The 15,371-nt window shown below is 45.1% G+C and overlaps 1 long non-coding RNA gene across 1 annotated transcript in view; it reads right to left on the bottom strand.

Moving 5' to 3' along the window:
* Nucleotides 1–1,521: 1,521 nt before the first annotated feature.
* LOC130291030 (uncharacterized) overlaps nt 1,522–15,371 on the bottom strand; it is a 37,088-nt gene continuing 23,238 nt past the window's right edge. The window contains exons 2-3 of the long non-coding RNA XR_008847771.1: nt 10,332–10,392; nt 1,522–1,634 (exon numbers count right to left, since the gene is read on the bottom strand). This is a non-coding gene — a long non-coding RNA (uncharacterized LOC130291030). The remainder of the gene's footprint in view (nt 1,635–10,331; nt 10,393–15,371) is intronic.

Raw genomic sequence — 15,371 nt, 5'->3', positions numbered from 1 at the left:
CACGCATAACTAGCAGTGTGCACCTGTGCACGTATTTGATTTTGTCTAGAGGCAGTGACCATTTTTCTATTTTTTTACTGGTACAACCATCTCACAACCAATCGGATCACCCTGTCAAGTCTGCAGAAAATAATGCAGGGCCTCATGTTCGAGTTTCGCCTAAGGCCTCACAAAGTCTAGAGCCGCCTCTGACGCTCTGGTTGACTGAGACTGTTTAACCACTTTCTCATTGATTTGTATTGTATTTTTTGCATCAGTATTTGTAAGCTAAAAAATAGATGTCGGCAAGTAAGTAACTTCAATAGCAGGAAACTCTATTCTTAGGGAGCAATGATATAACGATTTTTCCATCTGTCGAATGTATCAATAAAACTAGTGGCTTAAAATTGAATGAAATCGTATGCAAAAAAAATAAAATTGGACGTATCTTAAAACCGCATCTGTATCACGTATGGTAATAAGTTGTAACACTTTTTTTGTCCATTTAAATGTGCGGAATGTCAGTCTGTATTTTCCGGGCGGACATCCTGCACATTTTCGGGCGTGTAAATATGGCCTTACCCTGTGTGAGGAGTAGTACTTTTACCACTGAATTTGTTATGAGGCAGCACTTTCCTTGCTTTTCTAACACTAATCTGTTCTTGTTCTTCAGCATCTGCTACATTTTTCATAGAGCATTTTTTTCTCCCACGTAACATACAAGCTGTTCATAAACTGCATTTTAGTCGGATTTTTGCCTTCATTTTATGAAGCATTTCATGAAAAGGCAAGAGCGTTGTACACTCATGCTATTTTTACATCTCATTAGCCTATGTGCAAATTGTTACACTATATTGCACAGATCTTAGCAAATGACTATCTTACTATTCAGCTGGATCATGTGCAATAAGTATGCAGCATCTTCCCTTTTGAAGACAGTTTATTGTTATTTCAGCCTACATAAAATTACAATACCACAATATTGTTCCAAGCTGATACTGTTATATACAGGCCACATAATACCATAATATAAGGCCAAATATGATTCATAATAATCCCTTATAATGAAAGCACACATAATACTGCCATATAATTACCAGATAATACTGTACTTTAATTACAGATTATACTACCAAAAATGATATTACTGGAAGCCCTTAGTTTGTGCCTAAGGTTCCCATCCTTGGATAGCCCTTTAAAAATTGGGGCCCAGGGCAATTTCCATCTTTAAAACTTTAACCCTCCATTTTAGTCTTGGCCACCATCATTGTCACATATACATAGTCATGACCTCAGTGCAACTGCTACCTCTTCCCCAATACACACCTATTTATTTATTATCAGATCATGTTCATTAGGCTTTTACTTTAGTTGTTTACAAAAAACACAAAGTTTTTCAACCCCTAGTCAATTCCTCCCAATCCCAATAAAGTGACATACATACAAATTAATAGCCATGCAGTCATAGTAGTGCAAATAATATTATTATATTATATAATACTACACAGATGTATCTCCCACATAGGGGATTGGGTAACCCATAAAAAGCATGGCCAGAGCCCCCAAGCCTAGAAGCTATCCCAGTGGAAAAACACTAGAAGGAAGCTATGGAACATAGGGAAGCTAGCTGGCACCTCGCCTTCCCCTCTGGAGACCTGCCAATAAGAAAAAGAATTTAAAGTGGGGCCAAATAACGCACCTATTTATTAATAGTTAAAGCCCTACCTTTATGATATGTTAAAACATGATAATAATTGTATGAATAAATAACAGGATAATATCTAGTTCTATTGGCACATCAGTCTCTTCCCTTAAAGTAGTTAGTGTTTATAGCTGAATTGAGGGATTGGACCCTAAAACCAGACTCCTCAAACCAGTCTATTGAGCCTCAATGAACTGCAATGTACAAAATCCACATTCCGGTCCCTTAAAGTGCAACTGTCATTTGAAAAAACTTTTTATATAATGTAGATAATAAGAATGTATGTATATTTGTAATATACATTAGTTAAAAATGTGTATATTTTAGGGTGAAAAAAAATCCTGGCTTGTCCCTGCAGCTATTGCCTGTGTGTATCTGTGCAGAGACAAAAAACAGGAAGTGTGGGAAGCGAAGAACACAATGAGGACAAGTAGGGCTCTGTGCACTGAAGCTCTCTGACACACCCTCGGCTCACACAGCAGGATGATTGACAAGCCAGGAACCTCACAGAGCCTTGCTTGTCCCACCCATCCATACTGGATTTTTCCTCCACACAAGACATACAGGCAATAGCTGCAGAGACAGCATTTTTTCACCCAAAATGGACATTGAAATGGACCCTGTGTTTTAGTGGGGTGGATCGCCCCACCACAGCGCAATCACGTGCATTGGGGGGGGGGGATAGGGGATAAGGATAGGGGATAAGATGTCAGATCGCCGCGGTCCCGCTACTGGGGAGCCCTGGGATCCCTGCTGCGGCACCGCACTCTCATTACAGCACAGAGCGAGTTCGCTCTGTGCGTAATGACGAGCGATACGGGGGACAGAGCAGCGTGACGTCATGGCTCGCCCCTCATGACATCACGGCCCGTCCCCTTAATGCAAGTCTATTGGAGGGGGCATGACGACCGCTGCGCCCCCTCCCATAGACTTGTATTGAAAGGGGCAGGCCGTGACGTCACGAGGGGCGGAGCCGTGACGTAACAATGCTCCGGCCCCTGTACTGCCCGTCATTACGTGCAGAGCAAACTCGCTCTGTGCTGTAATGAGAGCGCGGTGCCGCAGCGGGGATCCCGGGGCTCCCCAGCAGCGGGACCGCGGCGATCTGACATCTTATCCCCTATCCTTTGGATAGGGGATAAGATGTCTAGGGGTGGAGTACCCCTTTAAGGGGTTAATATGAATGTTGGCTGGACTCACTGATATCATAGCCTGTCTGTTAATGTGAATAGAAGTGTCCCCATGTCTGGGAAAAGAAGCATTGGGCATGTTGGATTTCAACATACCCACCTTAAAGGGGCCTAATGTTTAGATTATGTTTTTGTTAAACATCTTTTGGAAGAATTTTGTAGGTTTTGTTTAGAAAAATTTTCCTTGTTACTTACTATAGTTTACCTATATTGAAATCATGCATTTTCAATTCTGGTCCGTAAGCCTAATTGTATTAAATTTTTCACACACTATTTGGACATCTTGGTGTAATTTTGTTAACTAAATAAGAACAAGGTGCAATTTGTCACTGTTCTTAAAACCTTCAGTAACAAGTGCACCTGACCAGTCTGTGTAGGTTGCTCTCTGGTCTGGAAAGAGTTACAGTCCCTGGCCAATAGCAGCATAGGTGGGTCTTATTTCTAGGCCTTCAGACTTTGTGGCCTTGCTGCTGATTTGAATATACTCTGCACTTTGTCTCTGTGTGTGGCTTTTTGTCCAGTGTTAGCTTTTAGTTCTATTCTGATTCCTGTAATTATGTGTACCTGTTCCGTTTGTGTCTATTGTCACGATTCGGCTGGCAGGAGGTGGATCCTCTGTGCCAGAGAGGGATTGGCGTGGACCGTGCTGGTGGACCGGTTCTAAGTTGCTACTGGTATTCACCAGAGCCCGCCGCAAAGCGGGATGGTCTTGCAGCGGCGGTAGCAACCAGGTCGTATCCACTAGCAACGGCTCAACCTCTCTGACTGCTGAAGATAGGCGCGGTACAAGGGAGTAGACAAGAGCAAGGTCGGACGTAGCAGAAGGTCGGGGCAGGCAGCAAGGATCGTAGTCAGGGGCAACGGCAGGAGGTCTGGAACACACGCTAGGAACACACAAGGAAACGCTTTCACTGGCACAATGGCAACAAGATCCGGCGAGGGAGTGCAGGGGAAGTGAGGTATAAATAGGGAGTGCACAGGTGAACACACTAATTAAGCCAACTGCGCCAATCAGTGGCGCAGTGGCCCTTTAAATGGCAGAGACCCGGCGCGCGCGCGCCCTAAGGAGCAGGGCCGCGCGCGCCGGGACAGGACCGACGGAGAGCGAGTCAAGTACGGGAGCCGGGGTGCGCATCGCGAGCGGGCGCCACCCGCATCGCGAATCGCATCCCGGCTGGGAGAGGTATCACAGCGCGACCGGTCAGCAGGTCTGACCGGGGCGCTGCAATTGCGAGGATGTTGCGAGCGCTCCGGGGAGGAGCGGGGACCCGGAGCGCTCGGCGTAACAGTACCCCCCCCCCCCCCCCCCCTTGGGTCTCCCCCTCTTCTTGGAGCCTGAGAACCTGAGGACCAGACTTTTGTCTAGGATGTTGTCCTCAGGTTCCCAGGATCTCTCTTCAGGACCACAGCCCTCCCAATCTACCAAAAAAATTATTTTTCCTCTGACCGTCTTGGAGGCCAGTATCTCCTTCACGGAGAAGATGTCAGAAGAACCGGAAACAGGAGTGGGAGAAACAAGTTTGGGAGAGAAACGGTTGATGATGAGTGGTTTAAGGAGAGAGACATGGAAGGCATTGGGAATACGAAGAGAAGGAGGAAGAAGGAGTTTGTAAGAGACAGGATTAATCTGGCACAAGACTTTGAAAGGACCAAGATAGCGTGGTCCCAGTTTGTAACTGGGGACACGAAAGCGGACATATTTAGCGGAGAGCCATACCTTGTCTCCGGGAGCAAAAATGGGGGGAGTTCTTCTTTTCTTATCGGCAAACCTTTTCATGCGGGATGAAGCCTGTAAAAGAGAATTTTGGATCTCTTTCCATATGGTGGAAAGATCACGAGTCACTTCATCCACAGCGGGCAAACCAGAGGGCAAGGGAGTAGGGAGGGGGGGAAGAGGGTGACGGCCGTACACCACGAAAAATGGGGACTTAGCAGAAGATTCAGAGACTCTGAAGTTGCATGAGAATTCGGCCCATGGTAGAAGATCTGCCCAGTCATCCTGGCGGGAGGAAACAAAATGCCGTAAATAGTCACCCAGGACCTGGTTAATTCTTTCTACTTGCCCATTGGATTGGGGATGATAAGAAGAAGAGAAGTTTAATTTAATCTTGAGCTGTTTACAGAGGGCCCTCCAGAATTTAGACACGAATTGAACGGCTCTATCCGAGACGATCTGCATGGGCAAACCGTGAAGACGAAAAATGTGTACAAAAAATTGTTTTGCCAACTGAGGCGCTGAGGGAAGACCAGGAAGAGGAATAAAATGTGCCATCTTGGAAAATCGATCAACGACCACCCAAACAACAGTGTTGCCACGGGATGGGGGTAAGTCTGTAATAAAGTCCATACCAATCAGTGACCAAGGCTGTTCGGGGACAGGCAGAGGATGAAGGAGACCAGCAGGCTTCTGGCGAGGAGTCTTATCCCGGGCACAGACAGTACAGGCCCGCACAAAATCAACAACATCCGTCTCCAGAGTCGGCCACCAATAGAAACGAGAGATGAGTTGCAAGGACTTTTTGATGCCCGCATGGCCTGCGAGGTGGGAGGAGTGACCCAATCTGAGAATCCCGAGACGTTGGCGTGGAGAAACAAAGGTCTTCCCTGGAGGAGTTTGCCTGATGGAGGCTGGAGAAGTGGAGATCAGACAGTCAGGAGGAATGATGTGTTGCGGAGAGACCTCTACTTCCGAGGCATCCGAGGAACGAGAGAGGGCATCGGCCCTAATGTTCTTGTCGGCAGGGCGAAAATTAATTTCAAAGTTAAAACGGGCAAAGAACAACGACCACCTGGCCTGGCGAGGGTTCAGCCGTTGGGCAGACTGGAGATAGGAGAGATTCTTGTGATCGGTGTAAATGATAACTGGAAATTTTGATCCCTCCAGCAGATGCCTCCATTCCTCAAGTGCCAATTTAATGGCCAGTAGTTCTCGATCCCCGATGGAGTAGTTTCTCTCCGCCGGAGAAAAGGTCCTAGAAAAAAAACCACAAGTAACAGCATGCCCGGAAGAATTTTTTTGTAGAAGGAGCGCTCCAGCTCCCACTGAGGAGGCATCTACCTCCAATAGGAAGGGTTTAGATGGGTCAGGTCTGGAGAGCACGGGAGCAGAAGAAAAGGCAGACTTGAGCCGTTTAAATGCGTCTTCCGCTTGGGGAGACCAGGACTTGGGATTGGCATTTTTCTTGGTTAAAGCCACGATAGGAGCCACAATAGTGGAAAAGTGTGGAATAAATTGTCTGTAATAATTGGCGAACCCCAAAAAACGTTGGATAGCACGGAGTCCGGAGGGGCGTGGCCAATCTAAGAAGGCAGAGAGTTTATCCGGGTCCATTTGTAATCCCTGGCCAGAGACCAAGTATCCTAGGAAAGGAAGAGATGGACATTCAAACAGACATTTCTCCATTTTGGCATAAAGTTGATTGTCTCGAAGTCTCTGAAGAACCATGCGGACATGCTGGCGGTGTTCTTCTAAGTTGGCAGAAAAAATCAGAATATCGTCCAGATACACAACAACACAGGAATATAAGAGATCACAAAAAATTTCATTAACAAAGTCTTGGAAGACGGCAGGGGCGTTGCACAGGCCAAAGGGCATGACCAGATACTCAAAGTGTCCATCTCTGGTGTTAAATGCAGTCTTCCATTCGTCCCCCTCCCTGATGCGGATGAGATTATAAGCACCTCTTAAGTCCAGTTTGGTAAAGATGTGGGCACCTTGAAGGCGATCAAAGAGTTCTGAGATAAGAGGTAGGGGGTAGCGGTTCTTTACCGTGATTTTATTAAGTCCGCGGTAATCAATGCAAGGACGTAGGGAGCCATCTTTTTTGGACACAAAAAAAAATCCAGCTCCGGCAGGAGAGGAGGATTTGCGGATAAACCCCTTTCTTAAATTTTCATGGATGTATTCAGACATAGCAAGAGTCTCTGGAGCGGACAGAGGATAAATTCTGCCCCGGGGTGGAGTAGTGCCCGGGAGGAGGTCAATAGGACAGTCATAAGGCCTGTGAGGAGGTAAAGTCTCAGCTTGCTTTTTGCAAAACACGTCAGCATAGTCCATATAAGCCTTAGGGAGACCGGTTACAGGGGGAACCACAGGGTCACGGCAGGGAGTACTGGGAACCGGTTTAAGACAGTCCTTGAAACAAAAAGTACCCCAGCTCTTGATCTCTCCTGTGGACCAATCAAGGGTTGGGGAATGGCGTTGAAGCCACGGTAATCCAAGGAGAATTTCGGAAGTGCAATTGGAGAGGACCAAAAACTCAATTTTTTCGTGATGAGGTCCGATGCACATTAGGAGGGGTTCCGTGCGGTAACGCACGGTACAGTCCAATCTTTCATTGTTAACACAATTGATGTAGAGGGGTCTGGCGAGACTGGTCACCGGGATGTTGAACCTGTTGATGAGAGAGGCCAAAATAAAATTTCCTGCAGATCCGGAATCCAAGAAGGCCATAGTAGAGAAGGAGAAGGTAGAGGAAGATATCCGCACAGGCACAGTAAGGCGTGGAGAAGCAGAGTTGACAGCAAGAACTGTCTCACCTTTGTGCGGAGTCAGCGTACGTCTTTCCAGGCGGGGAGGACGGATAGGACAATCCTTCAGGAAATGTTCGGTACCGGCACAGTACAGGCACAGATTCTCCATGCGGCGTCGTGTCCTCTCTTGAGGTGTCAAGCGAGACCGGTCAACTTGCATAGCCTCCACGGGGGTACAGGAACGGATTGCAGAGGACCAGAGGAGAGAGGAGCCGGGGAGAAAAAACGCCTCGTGCGAACAAAGTCCATATCCTGGCGGAGCTCCTGACGCCTTTCGGAAAAACGCATGTCAATGCGAGTGGCTAGATGAATAAGTTCATGCAGGTTAGCAGGAATTTCTCGTGCGGCCAGAACATCTTTAATGTTGCTGGATAGGCCTTTTTTAAAGGTCGCGCAGAGGGCCTCATTATTCCAGGATAATTCAGAGGCAAGGGTACGGAATTGGATGGTGTACTCGCCAACGGAAGAATTACCCTGGACCAGGTTCAGCAGGGCAGTCTCAGCAGAAGAGGCTCGGGCAGGTTCCTCAAAGACACTTCGAATCTCCGTGAAGAAGGAGTGTACAGAGGCAGTGACGGGGTCATTGCGGTCCCAGAGCGGTGTGGCCCATGACGGAGCTTTCCCAGACAGAAGGCTGACTACGAAAGCCACCTTAGACCTTTCAGTAGGAAACTGGTCCGACATCATCTCCAAGTGCAGGGAACATTGTGAAAGAAAGCCACGGCAAAACTTAGAGTCCCCATCAAATTTATCCGGCAAGGATAGTCGTAGGCCGGAAGCGGCCACTCGCTGCGGAGGAGGTGCAGGAGCTGGTGGAGGAGATGATTGCTGAAGCTGTGGTAGTAGCTGCTGTAGCATCACGGTCAGTTGAGACAGCTGGTGGCCTTGTTGCGCTATCTGTTGCGACTGCTGGGCGACCACCGTGGTGAGGTCGGCGACAACTGGCAGTGGAACTTCAGCGGGATCCATGGCCGGATCTACTGTCACGATTCGGCTGGCAGGAGGTGGATCCTCTGTGCCAGAGAGGGATTGGAGTGGACCGTGCTGGTGGACCGGTTCTAAGTTGCTACTGGTATTCACCAGAGCCCGCCGCAAAGCGGGATGGTTTTGCAGCGGCGGTAGCAACCAGGTCGTATCCACTAGCAACGGCTCAACCTCTCTGACTGCTGAAGATAGGCGCGGTACAAGGGAGTAGACAAGAGCAAGGTCGGACGTAGCAGAAGGTCGGGGCAGGCAGCAAGGATCGTAGTCAGGGGCAACGGCAGGAGGTCTGGAACACAGGCTAGGAACACACAAGGAAACGCTTTCACTGGCACAATGGCAACAAGATCTGGCGAGGGAGTGCAGGGGAAGTGAGGTATAAATAGGGAGTGCACAGGTGAACACACTAATTAAGCCAACTGCGCCAATCAGTGGCGCAGTGGCCCTTTAAATCGCAGAGACCCGGCGCGCGCGCGCCCTAAGGAGCGGGGCCGCGCGCGCCGGGACAGGACCGACGGAGAGCGAGTCAGGTACGGGAGCCGGGGTGCGCATCGCGAGCGGGCGCCACCCGCATCGCGAATCGCATCCCGGCTGGGAGAGGTATCGCAGCGCACCCGGTCAGCAGGTCTGACCGGGGCGCTGCAATTGCGAGGATGTTGCGAGCGCTCCGGGGAGGAGCGGGGACCCGGAGCGCTCGGCGTAACATCTATTTTAGTATTCTGTTGGTGTTTTCACACCTGCTTCTTTAAGTTTTGTATCTTGACCCCTGTTGAGACCTGTTTGTACTTTGTGCGTTTATGAAGCTGTTTAGTATCTGTAGCCGTGTTTAGGATTTTTAGTGTCCTCCAAGATTAGATCCTGTCTCACACAGTGGTGTGCCTTCTAATTTAGAGCCTATTTGGATTTGGGATTTTGTGTCTCTCCATATCACTGGAGTTTGGAGTTGTAGTTTTCTTGTTCCTTCGAGTGTTAGATCTAATTCATGTATGCTATATTCCCATCACCATGTTTCCCTAATGTCTGTTTTGTGCTACTTTGTATTCTTGCTGTATTCTGGTTTGTTGACTGTGTGTCCCCAACCTGTACAGTACTTGTTTATTTACTTTGACTATGACGTCCCTGCACATTAGTTAGTGAAGGGACTGGCGCCCAGTTGTGAGCCGCCATTAAGACGGTTGTGCAAGTAGGCAAGGAAAATTTTAGGGTCAGCTTAGGGCTTACCAGCTTAGGGCTTACTCTTCACTACCCTACGTGATGCATTTTCATGATGCCTTCTAAGGACCAGAATAATTTATTATATTCTGATATGTAAAACCATGGAATATAAAGAGGGCATACTTCCTTTTTTCTCATGACTGTATATATAATATATACTTTATGTTATCATGGTCACATTTTTTGTCTCAGAACAATTTCATACATAATACATCATATCCCACATTGTAAAAGAATGTGTTACATTTTAACTGTATAGCATTTTAATGATTTTGACACATAACATTTTTCTCCTATAGACACAGCTATAACCCTAGTTACACAAATGTTCACTGTACATCCCTTTTTATTAAGAACCCTTCTAATTTCGGAATAGTATATAGTTTATAGGTGTTACATTGATGACCTCTTCTTTCTCTGAAATGGTACACTGGAAGAAGCGTGAGTCATTGATAAAGATTTAAACAAGAATATTTCATGTGAACATTTCTACCAGCTCAATAGAGTTCTAAGATGTAGAAATTATTCACAAGGGGAGATTCATTGTAATAATTTACTTTAAAGTTATTGTTATTGGTACTGCATTTTATAAGGAATGGCTGAACAATGCACACATTAGCCATTACAAAAGAATCTATAGAAATTAAATGTTCTAACTCAAAGTAACAGATACATTCCAAAAGTCAAACATTCTATATATTTTTCTATAAAACAGAATACTTCAGACATACTTTTATGAATTAGGAAAAACTTCAGACCCTTTCACTTTCGTCACAATGTTGAGACCTTGTGCTAAAATAAAATAAAAATCAAGATTACCTCTTCTATTATTCTGTACTCAATGGCCCATAATGAGAACGTACAGTGGGGCAAAAAAGTATTTAGTCAGCCACCAATTGTGCACGTTTTCCTACTTAAAAAGATGAGAGACCTGTAATTTTCATCATAAGTATACCTCAACGATGAGAGACATAATCAGAAAAAAAATCCATAAAATCACATTGTCTGATTGTTAAAGAATTTGTCTGCAATTTATGGTGGAAAATAAGTATTTGGTCAATAACAAAAGTTAATCTCAATAATTTGTAATATACCCTTTGTTGGCAATGACAGAGGTAAAACATTTTCTGTAAGTGTTCACAAGGTTTTCACACACTGTTGCTGGTATTTTGGCCCATTCCTCCATGCAGATCTCCTCTAGAGCAGTGATGTTTTGGGGCTGTTGTTGGGCAACACGAACTTTTAACTCCCTCCAAAGGTTTTCTATGGGATTGAGATCTGGAGACTGGCTAGGCCACTCCAGGACCTTGAAATGCTTCTTAGGATGCCACCCCTTCATTGCCTGGGCAGTGTTTTTGGGATCATTGTCATGCTGAAAGACCCAACCACGTTTCATCTTCAATGCCCTTGCTGATGGAAGGAGGTTTTCACTCAAAATCTCACGATACATGGCCCCATTCATTCTTTCCTTTACACGGATCAGTCGTCCTGTTCCCTTAGCAGAAAAACAGCCCCAAAACATGATGTTTCCACCCCCATGCTTCACAGTAGATGTGGTGTTCTTTGGATGGAACTTAGCATTCTTTCTCCTCCAAACATGACGAGTTGAGTTTTTACCAAAAAGATCTACTTTGGTTTCATCTGACATTCTCCCAATACTCTTCTGGATCATCCAAATGCTCTCTAACAAACTTCAGACGGGCCCGGACATGTACTGGCTTAAGCAGGGTGACACGTCTGGCACTGCATGATTTGAGTCCCTGGCGGCGTAGTGTGTTACTGATGGTAGCCTTTGTTGCTTTGGCCTCAGCTCTCTGCAGGTAATTCACTAGGTCCCCCCGTGTGGTTCTGGGATTTTTGCTCATCATTCTTGTGATCATTTTGACACCACGGGGTGAGAACTTACGGAGCCCCAGATCGAAGGAGATAATTAGTGGTCTTGTGTGTCTTCCATTTTCTAATAATTGCTCCCACAGTTGATTTGTTCACACCAAGCTGCTTGCCTATTGCAGATTCAGATTTCCAGCCTGGTGTAGGTCTACAATTTTGTTTCTGGTGTCCTTCGACAGCTCTTTGGTCTTGGCCATAGTGGAGTTTGGAGTGTGACTGTTTGATGTTGTGGACAGATGTCTTTTATACTGATAACAAATTTAAACAGGTGACATTAATACAGGTAATGAGTGGAGGACAAAGAAGACTCTTAAAGTTACAGGTCTGTGAGAGCCAGAAATCTTGCTTGTTTGTAGGTGACCAAATACTTTTTTTTCACCATAATTTGCAAATAAATTCTTTAAAAATCAGACAATGTGATTTTATGGATAGAGGGAATGTCCAGCGCAGGTAGATTAGACGAATGTGATTTTGTGGATTTTTCTCTTCTCATTATGTCTCATAGTTGAGGCATCCTTATGATGAAAATTACAGGCCTCTCTCATCTTTTTAAGTGGGAGAACTTGCACAATTGGTGGCTGACTAAATACTTTTTTGCCCCACTGTAATATAGAATGGGCTATACAGAATATTAGTAATTTTTGCTAATGTATTAAAAAGTTTTAAAAAACCCAAATTTCATGCGGACATAAGTATTGAGACCCTTTGTTAGGACACTTAAAACTTAGTTTTGGGGCCTCCCATTTCTCTTTATCATCTCTGAGAGAGTTATTCACCTTGACTGGAGTCACCTGGGGTAAAATCAGGTGATTAGACATTATTTGAAAAGACACAGCCCTGTTTCTATTAGGTCTCACACTTAGGTCACTCACAATGCATAAAACAATGAGGTGGAAGGAACTGTATGTAGAGCTCAGAGCATTATGTGGAGGTACAAAAAAATTCTTCTGCACAAAAAGTTCCCAAGAGCAGTGGCATTAACAAATATTTAATGGAAAAAAGTTGAAACAGAGGTGACTAAGAACCTAATGGTCACTCTGGTCGAGCTTCAAAGTTTCTGTGTACAGATGGGATAAACTTACAGAAGGGCAACAATCACTGCAGCTCTCCACCAATCTGGGTTTAACAACAGAGTTGAGATGGGAATCAAAAATTTGATTCGGCCAATTCGCCAAATTTTACGAAAAAATGTGGTTCGATCCGAATATATTTGCGACAAATCACTATTAAAAATGGCTATTTCCGGGCTACAGAGAGCCTCAATAGGGGTGTAGAACCCTTTGCCTTGCCATAACACACATAGGGTGTGTTCTGGGGTAGTGAAATAATACTGTTATTCAGTATGACATGCAGAGTACAGGCGTTGGTATTAGAATCACTGCCGCAGAGTAGCACAATGACAGAGTCAGGATGTGGCAGCAGGCTTCCTGTAATTATCTCAAATGGCAGACTATGAAACTCTCCCTGCCTGCCTGCAGTGATGCGGGCTTGAGGTCAATCGATTTCCCCTTTCCTGATCTGTATTATCAGTAACGCTGCTTAGTGACCACACAGTGTCTGCTCTCTCTCTAGCCAGAACGAATGCAGGCTTGAGGTGAATGGATTCGCCGCTATAAAGATCTACATTGTCATCAACAGTGATTTGTGGGCACACACAGTCTCTGCTCTCTCAGCACAACGTCCAGGAAGGAAATGCCTGTCTTTGGCAATGGCTGCCGAATATATAGGGCTGTGACATCACAGGCTGGCTGCTGATAGGCTGCATGCTGCCATGTGATTCAGGGTGATCCCACCTATCCGCCTTCCCAGACTTCCTCGCCCCATGTCCTCACACGAGTAGCCGCCATTTTAGCGCCCCCAGCCCGCACACAAAATGTAGTGAATGAAGCGATTCATTACCACAAAGTGCGAGGAAATTCGGATTAGTTCAGAATGGAATTTTCCATGAAATTCATATCAAATTCCACTTCATCAGCTTTGATTTGCCCATCTCTACAACAGAGTAGCCAGATAGAAGCCTTTTCTTAGACACATAAAAGCCTATCTAGAGTTTGCAAAAAAAAAAAAAAAAACCTAGTCAGATGAAATATTTTTGGCCTTAATTCTAAATGTCATATAAGGAGGAATCCAGGCACTGCTCATCACCTGCCTAATACCATCCCTATAGTGAAGCATGGTGGCTGGCAGCAACATGCTGTTTGGGTATTTTTCAGTGGTTGGGAGAGTGAGACCTTCCGACATGACAATGACCCTAAGTACACAGCAAAGACAATACAGGAGTGGTTCTTAATGACAACTCTTGTGAATGTCCTTGAGAAGCCCATTCAGAGCTTGGACCCAATCAAACATTTTCAAGGACACCTGAAAATGGCTTCTACCGACAGTCCCCATCTAATCTGACAGAGCTTGAGATGGTCTGCCAAGAAGAATGGCAGAAAATTCCTGAATCCCATATGCAAGCCTTGTTACATCATACCCAAGAAGACTGGAGTCTGTAATTGCTGCCACAAAGCCTTAACCCCTTAAGGACTCAGCCCATTTTGGCCTTAAGGACTCAGACAATTTAATTTTTACGTTTTCATTTTTTCCTCCTCGCCTTCTAAAAATCATAACTCTTTTATATTTTCATCCACAGACTAGTATGAGGGCTTATTTTTTGCGTGACCAGTTGTCCTTTGTAATGACATCACTCATTATATCATAAAATGTATGGCGCAACCAAAAAACACTGTTTTTGTGGGGAAATTAAAACGAAAAACGCAATTTTGCTAATTTTGGAAGGTTTTGTTTTCACGCCGTACAATTTATGGTAAAAATGACGTGTGTTCTTTATTCTTAGGGTCAATACGATTAAAATGATACCCATTATTATATACTTTTATATTATTGTTGCGCTTAAAAAAAATCACAAACTTTTTAACCAAATTAGTACGTTTATAATCCCTTTATTTTGATGACCTCTAACTTTTTTATTTTTCCGTATAAGTGGCGGTATGGGGGCTCATTTTTTGCGCCATGATCTGTACTTTTTTTTGATACCACATTTGCATATAAAAAACTTTTAATACACTTTTTATAATATTTTTTTTAATAAAATGTATTAAAAAAGTAGGAATTTTGGACTTTTTTTTTATTTTTTTTCGTTCACGCCGTTAACCGTACGGGATCATTAACATTTTATTTTAATAGTTCGGACATTTACGCACGTGGCGATACCAAATATGTCTATAAAAAATGTTTTTTACGCTTTTTGGGGGTAAAATAGGAAAAAACGGACGTTTTACTTTTTTATTGGGGGAGGGGATTTTTCACTTTTTTTTTTACTTTTACTTTTACATTTTTTTACATTTTTTTTTACACTTGAATAGTCCCCATAGGGGACTATTCATAGCAATACCATGATTGCTAATACTGATCTGTTCTATGTATAGGACATAGAACAGATCAGTATTATCGGTCATCTCCTGCTCTGGTCTGCTCGATCACAGACCAGAGCAGGAGACGCCGGGAGCCGCACGGAGGAAGGAGAGGGGACCTCCGTGCGGCGTTATGAATGATCGGATCCCCGCAGCAGCGCTGCGGGCGATCCGATCGTTCATTCAAATCGCGCACTGCCGCAGATGCCGGGATCTGTATTGATCCCGGCACCTGAGGGGTTAATGGCGGACACCCGCGAGATCGCGGGCGTCGGCCATTGCCGGCGGGTCCCTGGCTGCGATTAGCAGCCGGGATCAGCCGCGCATGACACGGGCATCGCTCCGATGCCCGCGGTTATGCTTAGGACGTAAATGTACGTCCTGGTGCGTTAAGTACCACCTCACCAGGACGTACATTTACGTCCTGCGTCCTTAAGGGGTTAAAGGGGTACTCCACTGGAAAAA

Source organism: Hyla sarda, chromosome 9, assembly GCF_029499605.1.
Source record: "Hyla sarda isolate aHylSar1 chromosome 9, aHylSar1.hap1, whole genome shotgun sequence".
Taxonomy (NCBI): domain Eukaryota; kingdom Metazoa; phylum Chordata; class Amphibia; order Anura; family Hylidae; genus Hyla; species Hyla sarda.
The sequence above is the reverse complement of the archived record's forward strand: the minus strand, read 5'-3'. Positions and strand labels throughout refer to the sequence as shown.